Below are 19,285 nucleotides of genomic sequence, written 5' to 3'. Positions count from 1 at the left end.
TGGGCGGGGGTGGATGGGGAGCCAGAAACGTACAGACCCTCCGGAGGGCTGCAGGGTGCAGGGTCCCTGAGACCCCGTGCGTATTTCCTACCACTCTCCCCCAGCCTCCGTAAATCTAGCTGGAAACCAAGAAGCCTGGCCTCAGCTGGGCTGCAGATCAGACGGGCGTCACTTGGCCACACCTGGGCCTGATCAGGGACCTGGGAAGGAAGGGGGGGCTGCAGGCTCAGGGCTGCTCCAGTGCCCAGAGGCCAGGGAGGGGGCGTCTTCCATTCTCCGAGCCAACACTCGCCGAGCACCTGCTCTGTGAAGTCCCAGTCACCTGTGGGGGACCTGGAATGAACAACACTGGACCTTGGGTCACAGAGGGCTCCCTCGTGGCTTCATGAGAGGCAGTCTGTTGTCCAAAAGGGGGTGGGGCAGCGGGCGGGAGAAGGAGCTGCGCTGGGGGGATGGCAGCACCGCCCAGGAAAACTGCCCAGGGGAGAGGTCTGAACGGTGGCCACAGTTAGAGATTGGCAACACTGCGGCTCCGAGACATGCCTCCAAATTCAGCCGGGGGATGACGGGTGAGGGGATGGAATGGAGCCGCGGGCTGCAGAGTCAGGGAACCCTCAAGGGACAGGAGGTGGAGAGCAGCTCACAGGTGCCTTCTAGAGAGATGAGATGATGGTGTGGTGAATTACAGGGCAGGTGTCAGAGACGGAGACGGAGGCTGGTAGCCTTGGGGGCTCACAGGGAAAGCCCGACCCAGGGCCTTGACACGTGGCCGAGCAGAAGCCGTCAGAGGCCAAGTGAGGAGCCCGGTGGACAAGGGGTGAGCATTGCGGGTGAGCCGGAAGGCTCTGGGATTCTGGATGAAGCAGGGGGTACGGCCCATCCCCACTCGATGGAGACCTAGGGAGGGCCAAGGTGGAGATGCCGTGAGGGGGCCTGGAACATTCTGTGGCACCTGCACAACGGTAACCAGTTAGCTTTCAAATGTGTGTCAGTCTCAGAAAAGCAGCTGTGCGATTTCCTGTAACCACTAGGTTTGGAGAACCTCACGTGTGCCCGACACGGTGACCATGCCAAGAAGACTTCCTCCCTTGTGGGCCTGCGGGAACTGGAGGACAACCATCTCCAGGTTTCCAATCCACCTCCCGTCTTGCAGCCTAGGATCCTGAGGTCCCCAAACCCCAGGAGGCTTGCCCTATGGTCTTCAGCTGCCCAGCTTCTTCAAGAAACCCCGACAGAGATCATAACAGCTCAGAATGCGTGCCCTCCCCCTCAGAGACACGCGCTGGGCTTGATTTCCACGCTGGTGAATCGCTCTGTTCTCTTCTCTACTTGGCTGGGCTCAGGCGAAGGGGAGAGGGCCACGGAGAGCCTCGCTGTTCCTGTTCCAAGTGGATGAGAATAAAGAAAGGAAGTATTTTCAAAGCACCACGATGCTATCAGTTCCCTGGAGGAGGAGGCATTTTTGTCTGGGCATTAATATTATTTTCTTTAAATTCCCACTCTGGTGGGCTTCCTGCCTAACAGAAAACTCTGTAGTGAGACAAACAAAGAAGAAAAGTGAGTGCTTCATGCCAGCCTGTGTCCACTTGAAGTAACATAAAAGGTTGGCTCCAAAGACCATCCTCCAGAGGAGAGCCACCTATGGTCAAAGTAAGGTCTTAATCTTCCGCAGGTACCCACTGTAGTGGTTGAATGCTGGCCCCTCGGAAGATGTGTCCACGGGAAACTGGGAATGTGAACTTATTTGGATAAAGGGTCTTTGCCGATGATGTGAAATTACAGATCTTGAATTCTATGAGACATCCTTGATTACATGGTGGAGCCAATTCAATGACAAGCATCTTTATGAGAGGAAGGCAGAGGGAGACATTATGAAAAAGGAGACAGAGATTGGAATTGTGCTGTCACAAGCCAAGGAACACCTGGAGCCACCAAAGCTGGGAGAAGCCAAGAATGGATGCTCCCCGAGAGCCTTCAGAGGGTCCACAGCCCTGCACCTTGACATTGGACTTCTGGCCTCCAGAACTGCGAGAATAAAGTTCCGTTGCTTTAAGCTTCCCAGTTTGTCATCATCTGTGTGGCAGTCCTAGGAGCTAACCCACCTAGGTTGTACGAATATATGATTTTTAGATCAGAGAGCAGAACAAAGTGAGGGTTTTATTTTATTTTTTTAACCTCTTTATTGGAGTATGATTGCTTTACAATGGTGTGTTAGTTTCTGCTATGTAACAAAGTGAATCAGCTATATGTATACATATATCCCCATATACCCTCCCTCTTGAGCCTCTCTCCCACCCTCCCTATCCCACCCCTCTAGGTGGTCACAAAGCACCAAGCTGATCTCCCTGTGCTATGTAGCTGCTTCCCACTAGCTATATACATTTGGTAGTGTATATATGTAAATGCTCTTCTTTTACTTCATCCCAGCTTATCCTTCCCCCTCCCCATGTCCTCAAGTCCATTCTCTATGCCTGTGTCTTTATTCCTGTCCTGCCCCTAGGTTCTTCAGAACCATTTTTTTTTTTTAGATTCCATATATATGTGTTAGCATACAGTATTTGTTTTTCTCTTTCTGACTTACTTCACTCTGTATGACAGACTCTAGGTCCATCCACCTCACTACAAATAACTCAATTTCATTTCTTTTTAAGGCTGAGTAATATTCCATTGTATATATGTGCCACACCTTCTTTATCCATTCATCTGTCGATGGACACTTAGGTTGCTTCCATGTCCTGGCTACTGTAAATAGTGCTGCAATGAACATTGTGGTACATGACTCTCTTTGAATTATGGTTTTCTCAGGGTATATGCCCAGTAGTGGGATTGCTGGGTCATATGGTAGTTCTATTTTTAGTTAAATCTACAAACAATAAATGCTGGAGAGGGTGTGGAGAAAAGGGAACGCTCTTGCACTGTTGGTGGGAATGTAAATTGATACAGCCACTATGGAGAACAGTATGAAGGTTTCTTAAAAAAGTGAGGGTTTTAAACAAAACAGTTACTACCTTAAATAGACATCCCCAGGGGAAAAGCTCGAGCATTATGTATGATTTATACATGCAATGCTTTTACTGAACAATATTAAATGAAGCTAATGTTAACAAAAATCTGAGTCAACCTATGTAACAGGAGAATCTAGGCCCGGAGTTGTAACATCCGGCCTCTACTTAGAACAATACTGTGACAATACCTTTGTCCACTTTTCACCTGTGGAAACTGAGGCTCAGGAAGCTGCAGTGATGCTTCTAAACCCCATCACTCAGGAGCAGCAAATTTGTGGTGGGATCCCAGGCCTTCCGATTCAACAGCTTCTTACCATGTTACAGGAGCTGCTCCCCATCAGCATGACTTTTACAGAGGTAGTAAATAGCTTATATTTCTATCCTGAATTTCTAAAAGATAGTATGTCTGAGAGAGGGAGGGTCTGATCCAAAGAAATCAATCTAGTCAACTAACGTAAACATGCCCCACTCTTGAGAAAATCCAGTTTCCAAGCCCCAACCTTGAAACCCAGAAGCTCTGTTGTCGCCTCTCTGTCTTGTCCATACAAGACCAAAGGTTAGCGCCTCTTTTAAAGATTTCTTTCATGAAGAATCAGCTAAAATGATGGCAGAGCTTCAAAATTGCTCCAAGATGGTTCTGAAGTCTTTGTGTGGACAACTTTTCCATTCGGTGGTAAAACTGGAAAGCTTTATCACTCTTTTATAACTTTCCATATAATTTTTATGAAACCAAACAGCCGGCATCAAAGACTGTGGGCTGAAATCGTGCCTGTGATCACAACCAAGGAGCAGAATCCAGTCCTGAGGATGGGATGGCTCACATCTGGCACATGGCCTCCCCAGATGACTTGGCCAGAGAACACAGCCCAGGAGCAGGCAGAGGCAGGAGGAGCCTCGAATTTAATAATCGTGCTCGGGTACCAAACCCAGCCATGAAGATGGAGGTGCTGAAACATGCACCCTGCATCCTCACTCCCCGCGTATCCATGGACCAGGAGATATCATGAAAGAGAAACAGAACTTGGAGGCAGGTCGACACCAGGGGTCAGCCAGGAGGTCTACCACCTCGTTGAGCAGCTACAGATGCTGAGGCCCCTGATGGTCCCCAGTGCTCTGTGCGACACTACGTAAAGGATGCGGAAAAGAGTGCAGAGTCTGGAGGTGGTCCACGCAGGGTCCAAACTCACCCTTGCCCTCTTATCAGCTGAATGACAGTGGGTGAGACATTTCACTTTTTCAGCTTCAGTGACGACCAACTGCACAAGGCAACTGTACTACCACCAGGCAGGGTTGACTCTAAGGTTAGAAAAAAAGTATGTCAATTACTAGATACCATAAATGGTGGCTGTTATTGTTAGGAACATGGAATAAGGGGAAATATCCGTCTGATAGTTGAGATTGTTGGCTTTTGAAGTCAGAGGCACCTGGATTGAGTTCTGGCTCTATCAGTAATTGTTAAGTTGAGAACAATTTATTTTGCTTTTCTGGGACTCTGGTGTCTCAGCTGTGAAGTGGGAGGGTGTAGCAGTACCTACCTGTCGTGGGTTGAATGGTGCCTCATCACCGGAAGATAGCCCAACCAGAACCTGTGAATTGATCTTATTTGGAGAAAAGTTCTTTACAGATGCTATCAAGTGAAGGATCTCGAGATGAGACCCTCCCGGCTTATCCAGGGTGGCCCCAAATCCAATGACAAGTGTCCTTGTCGGAGAAAAGGTAGAGGGGGTTACACACCAACACAGAGGGGCAGCCCACGTGAAGATGGAGGCACACACCAGAGCGGTGTGTCTACCGTTCAAGGAACAAGGATGACCAGCAGCCACCAGAAGCTGGGGACAGGCATGGACCAGATCCACCCTCAGGGCCTCCAGAAGGAGCCAAGCCTGCTGCCACCTTGATTTTGGACTTCTCTTTCCTGAACCGAGGGAGAATCAACTTCTGTGACTTCAAGCCCCTCAGTGTGTGGTCATTTGCTACAACTGCCTTAGCACAGAGCCTGGCCCATGAGAAGCCCTCCTGGACATCAGCCTGCAGAGTCGACAGAAGGGCAGTATCTTAGCCTTCAAGGCACGAACCGGGAAAATACACACCCACAGGCCTCCCCAGCCACACATAGCCTGCTACCCACACCCACACATAGGTGGTTCCCCAGCGCCTAGAAGGATCTTCCTAGTCTAATACCTCACCATATGTCAAGTGGAGTCAAGGGAACCATCCTGATTTTGTAGCTGTGAAGGCAGTGTAGTGAAGGGCACATAAACAGCAGAGCTGGGACGCAAGCTTATTTCAAATCCTGACCATCAATCAAGTAGATTTTTTTCTTCCTTTTGCTTTGATTTGCTTAGGTTGAAAGGAGGCGTGTGTGTGTGTGTGTGTGTGTGTGTGTATTTTAAGTATTGTACAGAAATTCTCTGCCCTTTTGACAAGCCCCCTAAGATATCAGTCTCTACCTGGCACACCCTGGTTTTGCAACAAGGCTGGAATTGTCTCACGTTGGTCCCAAGCATCCTGAAATGGCATTCTCAAAATACTCTTGTAAAGTTAGCTGTAATTTTCCTTAATGGGTAGAGAAGGGAAAGTTCGTACACATCCTTCTGCAGTTGTTGAGAGAGGAGTCAAGTTCTAAACACGTGCCTGCAAACACATGCACATGTGCACACGCACGTACACACCTGCACACACACAGTCACTCACTGCCACTCTGAAGTTAGGGATGGGGTCTCTGACACCAATCTTTGAGATGCAAATTTAAAACCACAAGTGGGCATTGCCAGATGTACTGTATCCTTAAACCAACCTCTCTGAACGACAGTGGAAGCTCTTACAATAGCTGTGAAGGTTCCCAAGACTGTTTCAGGAAGGACGTGGAATGTGTCTCAAGGCAGGGGAACGTCCACCCGCTCGGTATCCCCCTTGAGCAGGTCTGCCCCACGGCGCTGACCTCTCTGCACCACCGCCTTTACCCGGGAGGGTACAGGCAGCCCCTCCTGCATCCCCCACCTCTGTAATGACATGGCAGGAGGTGTGAGCACCACGCAGAGCTCATCACCTCCTGGAATGAAAGCAAGACTCGGGAAGCCGGGGGTGCCCATGGGTGAGCACGTGCCTGGCCAGGTGGAGCGGGGCTGTCATTACTGTCCCAGTCATCGTGGTTGAGAGGCCAGCACCCCAAGAGTCATGTCCCTCCAGGACATCCGGTCCACTCTGCTGTGCACCACGGGGAGTTTTGCCAGCATCTCTGGACAACAGGTTGTTTCTGATCTCCAGGCCCCATGTGCCGCTCCTCTTTCTCATTTGCTGAATGAAGGATGACGATAAAGACCCTGGACAGGCTTCCTCTGTCCTTCCCACCGCATCCCCGCCTGCCTTTCCCGCCTCCAGGGAATCTGGGGAGCATCCAGAGATGCCCGCTGTGTGATTTTAGCCCAGACCTCAGGGCCCTCTGCAGACCCATGCCCCCGGTGGGGCGTCGTGATCCATCGAGCTCTCCATCTCTGCACTTCCCTCACCCTCTTCCAGAAAGTTCCTTCCTCCTCCACCTTCTCCTCCCAAACATGCCCTAGAAGGGATGTGGGACCAGTTCACTATTGCACAATAAGCCCCTGCAAAGAAAGCCACAGCCCTGTCCTCCGTGCCTGCCGCCGTGAGATCTGGACACCTCTCACCCAGGCCCAGCTGTGCTGCCTCTGCAGCTGGTCAGGGGTGACCCAGCCACCAGCCCCGGGCTCTGAGGGTGGACATCACAGCAACATCCTTGTACGGTGGGTCACACCAGGGGGGTGAGCATGGCAGACACAGGCACCCGCCTGCTCCCTGTGTCCACACCCATCCTCCCCCACTAGAGCTTCATCTTTTTGGTCTGATTTTTCTTCTCTTGGGAGTTTCACTCCCTCCTCCTCCTCCTCTTGGTTGGAGCCCCTTGTTCTGAAGGGTCTTGGGTAGGTTTGGGTTTGACACCCAGCTGTGCTGTTTTCTAGCTGTGTGATCTTCAGAAAGTCAATCTCTCTGTGCCTCAGTTTCTCCCTCAATGAAGTGGGTAGAACGCTGTCACCTTGAAGAGGTGCTGAGAAGATGCATAATAGGACAAACAGCGTGGAACATCTGCCTACAGAAGCACTGATCTTGGCATGCCTGTTGGCTTCTTATCCGGCTGAACTTCACACCAACAGGCTTCTGGCATCTCCATTTGAGGGACAAACAGTGACTCTGCAAGGGGGAATGAATGGCCCATGATGTGGAGCTGTGCACACATTTGAAAGGGCTTTGGGAATTATTAAGAGTTTACAGCTGTCGGGAGATTAACTGAAGCTCTAAGAGCACAAGCCCTGGAAACCCTCTAAGAGGATCTTCAGCACGTGGGTGCTGAGAACGATGAAGAGTAACCCTGGGCACCCACACCCACCTTGGAAGTCCAGCTTGAGAAGGGAGGGCACATGGAGGGGCCTCTGCATTGGGGATCAAGGCCAGTGTCGCCCTCTGACCCCCTGTGGGCCCCTGAACAAGCCATTACCCTCTCAGACCCTCAGTGTCCCCTTGGGGGGCCCTCCAGTGGTCCTTCCTGCTGTATCTGTGAATGACACATGAGCTCATGGACACGTGTCCTTGAACATTCAACCAGGCATCACGGACATCACGAAGGATGGAGAAAGCCCAGGGTCTGTGGGAGCTCACAGTGGGGCACCCCCCAACCAGCAGGGCTGGGAGGACCTCTCAGAGGAGACTGAGCTGAGGGCTGAAGAACAGCAAGTTTTCCAGGGAAACATGGAAGCCCAGGGGAGCCCAGACAGAGCGACAAGGATGGCAAATCATGGCATATTCACTGACCACACCTGTTTTGGTGACCGCTGGCACCTGAAGCTCCCACCTGGATGGCGTCATCCCAGCTGCGTGACCTTGGGTGGCTTATTCAACTTTTCTGTGACTCAGGTTCTCCATCTACAAAATGGGGGCGATAGTAGTACGTACCTCAGATGGTTGTGTATGAAGTTCAAATGCAGTAATCCATGCAGAGCACTTAGATCAGGACTGGGCAGGCTCAGCCGAGCCGTGACTCAGGTATGCAGCATCACAAGCTAACAGATGCTCCATCCGCCCCCGCCCCTGCTCCTCCCGCCTCTCCCAGAATCTCCACAGGATGACCCGCTGGAGCAGGCTGGCCCATACGGCACTCGGGGAGGGTGAAAGGATGTCCACCATCGTCTTTAAAAGCATCTGAGAGTCCCCCACCTGCATTTCGCTCTGGCTATTTTATAAGCTTCTGGTGTCATAACCCCTGGCTCTTTCACTCCTGCACTATCTTAGTCAACTCGGGAGCTTAAACATCAGTTGAGTTACATCAACTCGGGTTGATGGAACAAAACACAATCAACTGGGAGCTTAAACGACAGACATTTATTTCTCACGGTTCTGGAGACTGGAAGTCCAAGATCAAGGTGCCAGCAGATCCGGAGTCTGGGGAGATCTCTTCCTGGTTTGTAGACAGCTGCCTGGGTGGTGAGGAGAAAGGGAAAGCTCTCATATCTCTCCTTATTCGGCACTAATCCCATCATGAGGACTCCACCCAATGACCTCACCTAATCCTAATTACCTCCCAAAGGCCCCACCTCCAAACATCACCACGTTGAGGATTAGGGTTCAACCTAGGACCTTTGCAAGGATGCAAACATCTGCCTCCATAGAACACACACGCCTTGTCTGCGTCCTGCCTCCGCCTAGACTCCCTTTGCTTTTTGCTCCTTTACTTTCGCTTGCCTATTGCTGCCCTCTAAGAGCTTCTTGTTGGGAGAAATTCCAGACACCATGTTCTCCAGGGCTGGAGGGAACCAGTGAAAGCAGACAGAGAAGTCACAGTGAGACTTCACTGGGTTGATGTCTCAGAGACGTTTTCCTCATCCCCAAACAGTGACTGAGGGCTTAGCAGGTTCAGAGTCCTGTGGGTCCCCAGGACACAGAAGTGAGCAAGGTGAATGAGACCCAGGCCTTGCCCTCAGGGAGCTCAGACATAGTGTGGACACACCCAGGAACCAAGCATGACAGAGCAGGTGAGAGATGGTGGTATGGAAGCCTGGCTGGACATCCCCCAGATCCAGGCAGCAGGCCCTGCTTTAGGAGCTCACCTGAGCCAGTCCTTGCTGGCAGAGGATGCTTACCGAGGAGAAGCAGCATTTCAGTCAACGGCCAGACCCAGCCCACAGATATACTACCTTCAGCTTAGAGTGTTCAAAAATTTTCAGTTGATTTATGGTTACCAAAGGGGAAAGGGAGGGATAAATTAGAATTTAGGGATTAACAAATACACACTACTATGTATAAAATAGATCAACAACAAGGACCTACCATAGAGCACAGGGAACTATATTCAGTATCTTGTAAAAACCTATAATGGAAAAGAATCTGAAAAAGAATATATATATACACACACACACACATATGTATAACTGAATCACTTTGCTATACACCTGAAACTATCCCAACATTGTAAATCAACTATACTTTAAAAAAAAATGTCAGATGTCATTTGACAAAAATCAGATTTCACATAAGATCTGACAGCACAGGCCCTTCCCAGCTACATATCCTCAGCCAACTGGAGCTAAACAGTAGTCACCCCACTTAGACAAGACATGCCCCCTCCAGTCTGGCAGGCTCCCCACCCCACCCACTCCACTTAGCTTATTCCTCCCGCCCGGCTCCTGTAGACATTTGAGTGGGCAGCCTCTGGTATCAAAGATTTCCGCAGTGCCATTAACCAATGTCTGTTTGTTTTATTAACCATGTCACCATGTGACTGTTCTTCAGGACAATACCCCCAGAAGTCCCAGGATCCACTTCCCTTTGTACAGAAGAAACACGCTGGCCAGAAGGGCATAGGGACTGGGCCTGCTTCCCATGTTCGCTTTACGTTTAATTGAACTGCACAGCAACTTATCAAAGTAGGTGCTGGTCTCGTGTCACAATAGTCAAAGCACAGTTTGGAGGAGTTGGAAGACTTGCCCAAGGTCATCGGCCAGTAGGAGTCAGAGCCTGGATGGGACCCAGGAGTTCTGTCTCCATGTCAGGCGATTTTCCACCGCATCACAAGGGCTGCCACCCACATAGAAAGGAGAGCCCGCAATCCAAGGACATTCCAAACCACAGAGGGTCCAGTGTCACCCAACTGTCCCCAGCAGAGCAGTCAGCTGATGTTCAAATGATTTTCATCTGTTCCACAGATACTTCTCTGAAACCCCAAAAGTTTAAAGTATTGTATATAGGAAAAACTACTCTTTCACACACACACACACACACACACACACACTGACTTGTTTGTTAAAATACACTCAAGCATCACCAGTCCCTCCGGCCCAGAGACAGCCCGGCAAGCATCAGCCCGGGGCTGCCAAAGGGACTTTTGTTTCATATTAAGCCAATCTGGTCTAGATCAGAGACAAGGCTGGGATAATGTCTCCAAATGAAAAAGCACAATCTTTGAAAAGAATCTCCCAATCAACAGTCATCAGGGACCGGGGCCTGGGGGTCTGAGGTCATGACATGCGCGGCATCCTATCACAGCAGGGAGAAGAGAAGATATCAGAGGGGAAATGATAATCCTTTGTGATGACAGATTTGGAGAACATCTCTCCTCTCAGGAACAACTGCAGAATGAGTGAGTCACTCATTCAGCCCTCGGCCTGGTTCAGGGTGTGCGAGAGGACAAAGGCCCAGCCCCTTCCTGCAGGAAGTCCTGGTCTGGAGGGAAGAGAATGGCACAGAAATGAGGGACGGCAAAAAACTACTCCTCCCAAACGTGTCCTCCCCTTCGTGCCTTTAAACAGCCACCATCAGGAATGCAAATTGGTGCAGCCACTGCAGAAAACAGTATGGCGATTCCTCAAAAACTAAAAATAGAGCTACCATATGATCCAGCAATCCCACTCCTGGACATTTATCCAGAGAAAACCATAATTTGAAAAGATACATGCACCCCAATGTTCATTGCAGCACTATTCACAATAGCCAGGACATGGAAGCAATCTAAATGTCCATCAACAGAGGAATGGATAAAGAAGATGTGGTGCATATATACAATGGAATATTAGCCATAAAAAGGAACGAAATAATGCCATTTGCAGCAACATGGATGAACCTAGAGATGATCATACTAAGTGAAGTAAGTCAGACAGAGAAAGACAAATATCGTATAATATCTCTTATATGTGGAATCTAAAAAAATGATACAAATGAACTTACTTACAAAACAGAAATAGACTCACAGACAGAAAACAAACTTATGGCTACCAAAGGGGAAAGGAAGTGGGGAGGCATAAATTCAGAATTTGGAGATATTAGCAGATATTATATATAAAATAGATAAACAACAAGGTCCTACTGTATAGCACAGGAAACTATATTCAATATCTTGTAATAACCTATAATGGAAAAGAATCTGAAAAAATTCATATATATACATATATATATATGAATCACTTTGCTATACACCAGAAACTAACATCACATTGTAAATCAGCTATACTTCAATTTAAAAAATAACTAAATTAACTGCCACCATCCACCCAGGTGGGAAGGTCCAGCCCTGGTGTCACACCTGAATCTTCTGTCTCTAGCACCGTCCACTTCCAAACCAGTGGGACCCAGCCAACCTCCGGAACAGATTTCTATTCCTGCTGCCCCGCACCTTCTCTACCTCCCAGCCCGCACCTTCGTCAGGGCCACCAGCGTCTCTCACCTGGGCTCCCTGCTCCCATCCACCACACCAGCCTCCAAGAAACCTATCAGAGTCTGCAGTCAGATCCCCTCCAGCCTCTGACCCTTCAGTGACTTCCCAACACTCATGCAACAACATGGAAACCCCCCTGCACACATGCTCAGCCCCTACCCCCCGCACCCAACTCATGGATCCCCGCACTCACAAGGCTCAGTCGCCCATACCCCTCGACTGTGCCGGTTCCGGCTCTTCTCACCCATGGCCTCCACCCTTCCCAATCCCCCAGCCTGGGTGTCTTTCCTGGGCTCTCCAATCTGCCTGATCCTTCTGACCTCTCGGACCCTCCATCAGTGGGCTTCTTCTCCTTGAAGAAGCCTCCCTTGCCTGCCCTACGTGAAGGAAATATTTATCCTAGCATCTTTTTCATGTCATAATGATCCTTATCACACTTTGGGAGGGGAGTTTATTTATGTGTGTGTGTGTGTGTGTGTGTGTGTGTGTGTGTGTGTGTGTTCCTTCCTCACTAGACTAGAAGCTCCTTGAGGGCAGGAACATGGTTTGATTTTACAGTCCAGGGGTGTTTAGAACAGTAATAGTAATAGAATCTTGGAACTGAGAGGGAACTCACCCAGTTATTTTGTTCCTTTTTATGGCATGAGCCACACGAATCCCTCTGCAGCTCCTTAGAAGCAGCTGAACATCATCTGCTTGGTTGCTTCCCATGACAAGGAACTCATGCTCTCTCAAGACAGCTGACCCCATCCTTGAATGACTTTGATTATTAAAAATGTCTTCCTCATCTGGAGCCAAAATTTATATTCTGCAGTTTCTGCTCCCTGGTACTCAAACTGTCCTTTAGGGCCTTTCAGAATAAGCTGCTTCTCTACCCCCTTCAGTGGCACTCCATGTGTTTGCAGACAGTGAGCTAGTTCCTCTTGAGTTTTCTCAAAGGGAATATCTCAGGTCCTCTAACTCCTCCTCGTATAACTTCTTTTGGAAATCTTGAAGACCCTGGGCCACCTTCCCCTGTACTGCTTATGTTTCCTTACAACATCTTAACTGGCCAAAGCCAACAGTCCAGTCATGGTCTGAGTAGTATAAAGTTGAATTTTTACCTCCCTCATCCTAAGTACTATACTACTGTTATTGCAACCAAACCATATACTGCTTTGGTGCATGTCTGTAGTTAGGTTTCCAAGAAGTGACCCTGAGGTGAAGATTCATGGGCTAGGGATTTACTACAGGAATCTCCCAGGAGAAACTAGCAAGAGAGTAAGGGAAGGAACCCAGCAAGGCTGGGAAGCCCCATGAAGGGCAGCTCCAGACTGACCCTGAAGGGGGTTCTCAACTCTGACACCAGTCTGTCATTGGCTAAGGAAACCCCAGCATGTTGTAACCTCCCAGGCTGTTCCTATTCTCGTCCTGGGATGTCAAGGCAGCTCCAGTAGCCTGAGGGCAGTCCCCAAAGAGCCACACAGGTGCAGCAGGTCAGAAGCCAAAGCATATGGAAGCAAAGGGAAGGGTGGGTCTGAAGGATGCAAGCAGGGCATCAACAAGGTCCACCCTGGAGCGCCGCCCAGCTTATATTTCCCAATTGTCCATCCACCCCCCTCAGTCTTTTTCTCACAAATTCCCCCTAAGCTCCCCCTTTTTAGTCTGTTCTTGTGCTGTTTTAATTTTAGACACAAGTACATGACCACATGTTTGTCCTTGCATCTTTTAAATTTCAGTGCCTGCTTTAGCGAGTCAAGATAACATTGAACCTTGTTTCTATCATCTGGTATACTCATTATCCTCCCAGCTTTGTCCCATCTGCAAATCTGATTCAGATTCAACTACCTTGTTTTGAATGTCTACTATTTGCACAACACTACATTTAGCCTTTCTTCTATGTATGTATATCTTTATTTGAGATGTGACCCTCCTGTTCTCCCTCTGAGTCCATGAAGGAACAGTGCTCTTTGTGACTCAGAACCTACCTTTGACCACAGCTGATCCAAGGTCAGGCAACCAGAAGAGGAGCCCACCCAGGACGAGAACACACCACAAAGAAATCATGAGGAATTGTTAAAGGATTTAAAGACCCAGCACGGGGACTTCCCTGGCAGTCCAGTGGTTAAGACTCTTCACTCTCAATGCATGGGACACAACGTCAATCCCTGGTTGGGGAACTAAGATCCCACATGCTGCACGGTGCAGCCAAAATAGTAATAATAATAATAATAATAATAATAATAATAATAATAAACATCTAACATGATCTGTAAGATAAAGATGCTACTCAATCCAATAGGAAGCATAGCATAGGTATTAGAGACCATAAGAAGTGGTGAGACCTTCCTCCAACACAGAATGGCCTTCTGGAAAGCCTGTGATGATGGAATTTCAACAGTGATGCAAACTAGTTGCATGGGAGATAGGCAACCTCTTTGCCATCTCTCCAACGTGATTTTTCCATCCATAAAATGAGGATAATATTAATCGTGCCTACTTTATAGGGTCGTCCTGAGGACTAGATGAGACAATTGCTTTGTGAAAGATGCTGTAAAGACCCTGAAATGCTCTGTGTGCACAGCAGGCAGTGATAACAATGTAACTGACATTTCCTACTTCTACCTGAGTCATGGGCTCTCTTACTCTATTTTAAATTTCCTTTTCTGAGGCCAGTTTTTTAAAATGTCCCCTTAATAACTGGTTTTGAATTCAAATAAGAGAAAGGAAACAAGTGGATACATTTAGAAAAAAAAAAAAGGATTGTTTAACCCTGGATTACAATCATGAAGTTGTCAAACAAATCCCATGTCATAGCCTCTGACAGACCCCACGTTAATTTCTAAGGTCAGTGTCGAAAACAACAACTTTCTAATGAGGCTAAAAACATGTAATAATTCTCCAGGCAATTAAATGAATATCATCTGCTTTATCTCACCCTGAATTTGTCATTTTCAACATTTCTTCTAAAGGGTAGAATAACTCTGTTGGATCCGATGATATTTCCCTCAATTGGATGGTATCCCAAAAGTCACAGGACCATAGAATCTCAGCGAAGACATAAGATGTCATCTAGTCTGAATCTCTCATTTCAGGATGGAGCATTTTGGATGCAGAGAGAGGAAGGGGACTGCCCGTGGCCACAGTGGCAGAACCAGGGCTAGAACCTACACATGCATTGTAGATCTTTTATGAATTGAAAAGGCAGTGACCTGGATAAGCACAGGGTTTAAAGCTACTTCAAGGCAATTCAAAAGTTCTCTGGGCAAGGTGCTCAGCCCTCTAACAGCCCGTGGCCTTCACTTGTGAATCAGAAGGAAGTGAATGCCAAAGCAACCTTGAAAAAGAAGAACAAAGTTAAAGGGCTCATGCTTCCTGATTTCAAAACTTACTACAGCATTACAGTAATCAAGACAGTGTGGTACTGGCACAGGGATAAACATATATATATATATCAATGGACTAGAAATGAGAACCCTGAAATAAAGCCTTTCATTTACGGACAATTGGTTTTTTACAATCAAATTGAGAAAAAATAGTCTTTTCCCCAAATAATGCTGGGACAACTGTATATCCACATGCAAAACAATGAAGTTGGACCCCTTTCCGCACACATATACAAAAATCAACTCCAAAATGGATCAAAAAACTAAATGTAAGGGCTAAAATTATAAAACTTTTAGAAGGAAATGTCAATGTAGATCTTTGTGAGCTTAGGTTAAGCAATGTTTTCTTAGATATGACAACAAAAGCACAAAAACAAAGGCACAAAAGCACAAACAACAATAGGAAAAAAATAGATAAACTGGACTTCATCTAAATTTAAAACTTTTATGCTTCATAGGATATCATCAAAAATTGGAAAGGCAGCCCACAGAATGGGAAACATTATTTACAAATCACATATTTGATAAGGGATTTTAATCCAGAACATACAACTCACTCTTACAACTCCATAATAAAAACATACATAACCTAACTTAAAAATGAGCGAAGGATCTAAGCAGACATTTCTCCACAGAAAATATACAAATGACCAATAAGAACATGAAAAAATGCTCAATATTGTTAGTCATCAGGGAATGCAAATCAATACTACAATGCAACACCACTTCACACACACTAGGATGGCTGGAATCAAATGGATGGAAAATAACAATTGTTGATGAGGATACAGAGAACTCCCATCATGGGTGGAAACGTAAAACAGAGCAGCCCCTTTGGAAAAGAGTTTGACGCTCTCTCAGAATATTAAACACAGAGTTACTGTAGGACTCAACAATTCTACTCTTAGGTATACACCCAAGAGAAATGAAAACGTATGTTCTCACAAAGCTTGTACATGAACGTTCATAGAAGCATTATTCATTGCCCATATTTCAAAAGTGGAAACACTCAAATGTCCATCACCTGATGAATGGATGAATAAAATGTGGTGTAGCCACAAAACGGAATATTATTTAGCAAAAAAAAAGGAATGAAGTTCTGATACATGCTACAACATGGATGAACCTTGAAAACATTATGCTAAATGAAAGAAGCCAGTCACATAAGGCCTCATATTGTATGATTCCACTTTTTCTGAAATGGCAAAAACAGGCAAATCCATACAGACAGAAATAGATTAATAGTTGCCAACCGTTGGCAACAGGAGATGAGGGCTGTTAATAGGATAGAGTTTCTTTTTGGAGCAGTAAAAATGTTCTAAATTGAGATTGTGAAGATGATTGTACAACTTTGTAAATATACTAAAAATCATTGAACTCTACATGTCAAATGAGTGAATTTTATATATGTATATTATACCTCAAAAAGTTCTTTTTAAAAGGAAAGGGATAAATTTAAACATTCATTTATTCATGATTCAACATTCACTGAATGACTGCTATGTTCTAGGTTCTGGGATACAATAATGAATCCACCCTGTATTCTATTGGATGATAGAGACAAGAAGCAGTAAACAAACTATGTGGGCCAAATCCCACCTATTGTCTGTTTCTGTAAATAAAGTTTTATTGAAACACAGCCATGTTCATCCATCTATGTATTGTCTGTGGAGATTTTCCTACCACAGTGGCAAGATGACCACAACTACAGTCTGTGGGCCAAATCCTGCCCATTGTCTGTTTCTGTAAATAAAGTTTTATTTAAACACAGCCATGTTCATCCATCTATGTATTGTCTGTGGAGGTTTTCCTACTACAATGGCAGAGACCATATAGCCCACAAAGCTGAAAATATTTGCAGGCAGGCTTTGTTTTATTGCACTTCACAGATACTGCATTTATTGTAAATTCAAGTTTTGTGGCAACCCTGTATCTAGCAAGTCTATTGCTGCCATTTTTCCACCAGCATTTGCTCACTTCATGTCTCTGTGTTTTGGTAATTCTTGCCATATTTCAAACTTTTTCATTATTATTATATTTGTTATGGTGATCTGCAATCAGTGATCTTTGGTGTTACTATCGTAACTGCAGATGTGGTGGAAACAGCAAGAGAACTAGAATTAGAAGTGGAGTCTGAAGATGTGACTGAATTGCTGCAATCTCTTGATAAAACTTTAATGGATGGATGAGCAAAGAGAGTGGTTTCTTGAGATGGAAACTACTCCTGGTGAAGATTGTTGAAATGACAACAAAGGATTTAGAATATTCCATAAACTTAATTGATAAAGCAGAGGCAGGGTTTGAGAGTATTGACTCCAGTTTTGAAAGAAGTTCTACTGTGGGTAAAATGCTATCACACAGCATTGCCTGCAGCAGAGAAATTGTTCATGAAAGAAAGAGTCACTCGATGCAGCAAACTTCATCGTTGTCTTACTTTAAGAAATTGTCACGGCCACCCCAATCTTCAGCAACTACCACCCTGATCAGCCAGCGACCATCAACGTGGAGACCAGACCCGCTTCCAGCAAAAAGATTATGATTCACTGAAGGCTCAGGTGATGGTCACCATTTTTTAGCAATAAAGTATTTTTAATGAAGGTATATACATTGTTTTCTTAGACATAATGCTATTTCCCATGTAACAGACTATAGTATTATGTAAACATAACTTTTAATGCACTGGGAAACCAAACTACTCTTGTGACTTACTTTATTGCACTATTCACTTTACTGCGGCCGCCTGGTACCAAACCTGCAGTATCTCCAAGGTCTGCCTGAACTATCTGTCCCTTTATAGAAAGTTTGCCAGCCCTTGTAGTAGAGTATCAGGTAAAGATACACGTTACAAGTTCACATAAAACAGGGTAAATGATAAGAAGTGTCTGGAGCTGCTATTTTAGGTAGGGGAAGAGAGAGGACTTTCTAAGAAGGTGGCATTGGCGACCCTAAATGAGGGGATGGAGCGAATCATGTGACCCTCTATGTGAAAAGTGTTCCAGGAAGAGGGAACAGAAAGTGAAACTTTCTGGCCCAATGTGGGCCAGTATAGCAAAACTGTGTCCCGGGAGCCAAATGAGCTACAGGAGCCAAATGGGGATGAGTCACAGCTGGGAGCAACCTCCCCCAGATGGACGAGCCCATGACACCACCCAAGCCAGGAGATGGTAATGGCTGAGATAATTTCAGACACTCATAGGAAAGCAGACACATTTTACTTTGAGATGGAAGAGACTCTGAACCAAAAGAATCACCAACAGCCATTCATGAGAAGTCTGTTGGATAAAGCTATGCTTTAAAAAAAACCATCAAGATCAACCCCACTAGTCAGTCAGGACCGTGGAAACTACCAAGGACCATGTAAAGAGTGCTGCAGGGTGAGGCACAGCAATGGCCATGGAGAACCTAAGTTAGAAAAGTAACTTTGTCATTTACTGGCTGTGTGATACAGGAATGGATTTATTTATATATGTTCTTATAATGGGGACTTATTATCTTATCTCAGGTAAGGCACCTGCCCTTTCTGAGTCCCCACTTCCTCAGATATGAATGATAATATCCACTTCCCAATACATACAATTGCCCATCTTGAGACCCAACGTCAATGACTCCTCCGTCTGTGCTGTGGAAGCTGAAAAGGACTGATCGTCAGGGTAGCTGACAGTTTACACTCTTGAAGGCAACTCCTCTTGAGTCCCACAAGTCTCCGAAGTCAATTGACAAATAAACACCCCAAGTAGAGTCATGGGCGCGCTCTCCTGCCTAATCTAGGATAAGAAAAACACAAATACCATCACTTCACATCGGCAAGCCTCGAAAAATAAAATAAATTAATGCTCTGTAGGACACGCTGAAAACTCCAATTGCATGTTTGCAAAGTCACTTTGGAGACAATGTCCAGAACGTTTCAGAAAAACGTCTGGATCCTTGTGTCATTTCAAGGTATGGCCGTGCACTCTTTCCTATTGATCTAATACAGATTTAGGAGAATGAGAACACCACCCTGCAGGCATTGCACCCACCTAAATGGACCTGGTGACATTACAGCACAGGAGATCTGCAGGGTGACGCTCGCATTTGTGAGTGAGCAGGGGGTTCGCCTCTCGTTGGGCAATTGGCATTTCAGAGACGCGCACCCTGCGGTTATTTTAATAGCCATGAAGTTCACTGCTGCTGAGATGAAGAGGCTAGAGGGAATTGCT

At 46.5% G+C, this 19,285-nt stretch overlaps 1 long non-coding RNA gene across 3 annotated transcripts; it reads right to left on the bottom strand.

The window, feature by feature from the left end:
* Positions 1–489: 489 nt before the first annotated feature.
* LOC309626244 lies at positions 490–11,778 on the bottom strand. Of its 3 annotated transcripts, none has more exons than XR_014243068.1 (3): positions 8,395–11,778; positions 4,193–7,940; positions 490–2,102 (listed from the first exon to the last, which is right to left on the bottom strand). It is a non-coding gene; the product is annotated as an uncharacterized lncRNA (long non-coding RNA). The 3 variants fall into 3 exon arrangements; XR_014243070.1 differs by lacking the exon at positions 490–2,102 and having other exon boundaries at positions 2,976–7,211; positions 7,835–7,940; XR_014243069.1 differs by lacking the exon at positions 490–2,102 and having other exon boundaries at positions 2,976–7,940.
* Between the last annotated feature and the right edge of the window lie 7,507 nt (positions 11,779–19,285).

Source organism: Balaenoptera borealis (assembly GCF_965194805.1).
Source record: "Balaenoptera borealis genome assembly, chromosome: 3".
NCBI lineage: Eukaryota > Metazoa > Chordata > Mammalia > Artiodactyla > Balaenopteridae > Balaenoptera > Balaenoptera borealis.
This window is presented reverse-complemented; position numbering and strand designations above follow the sequence as displayed.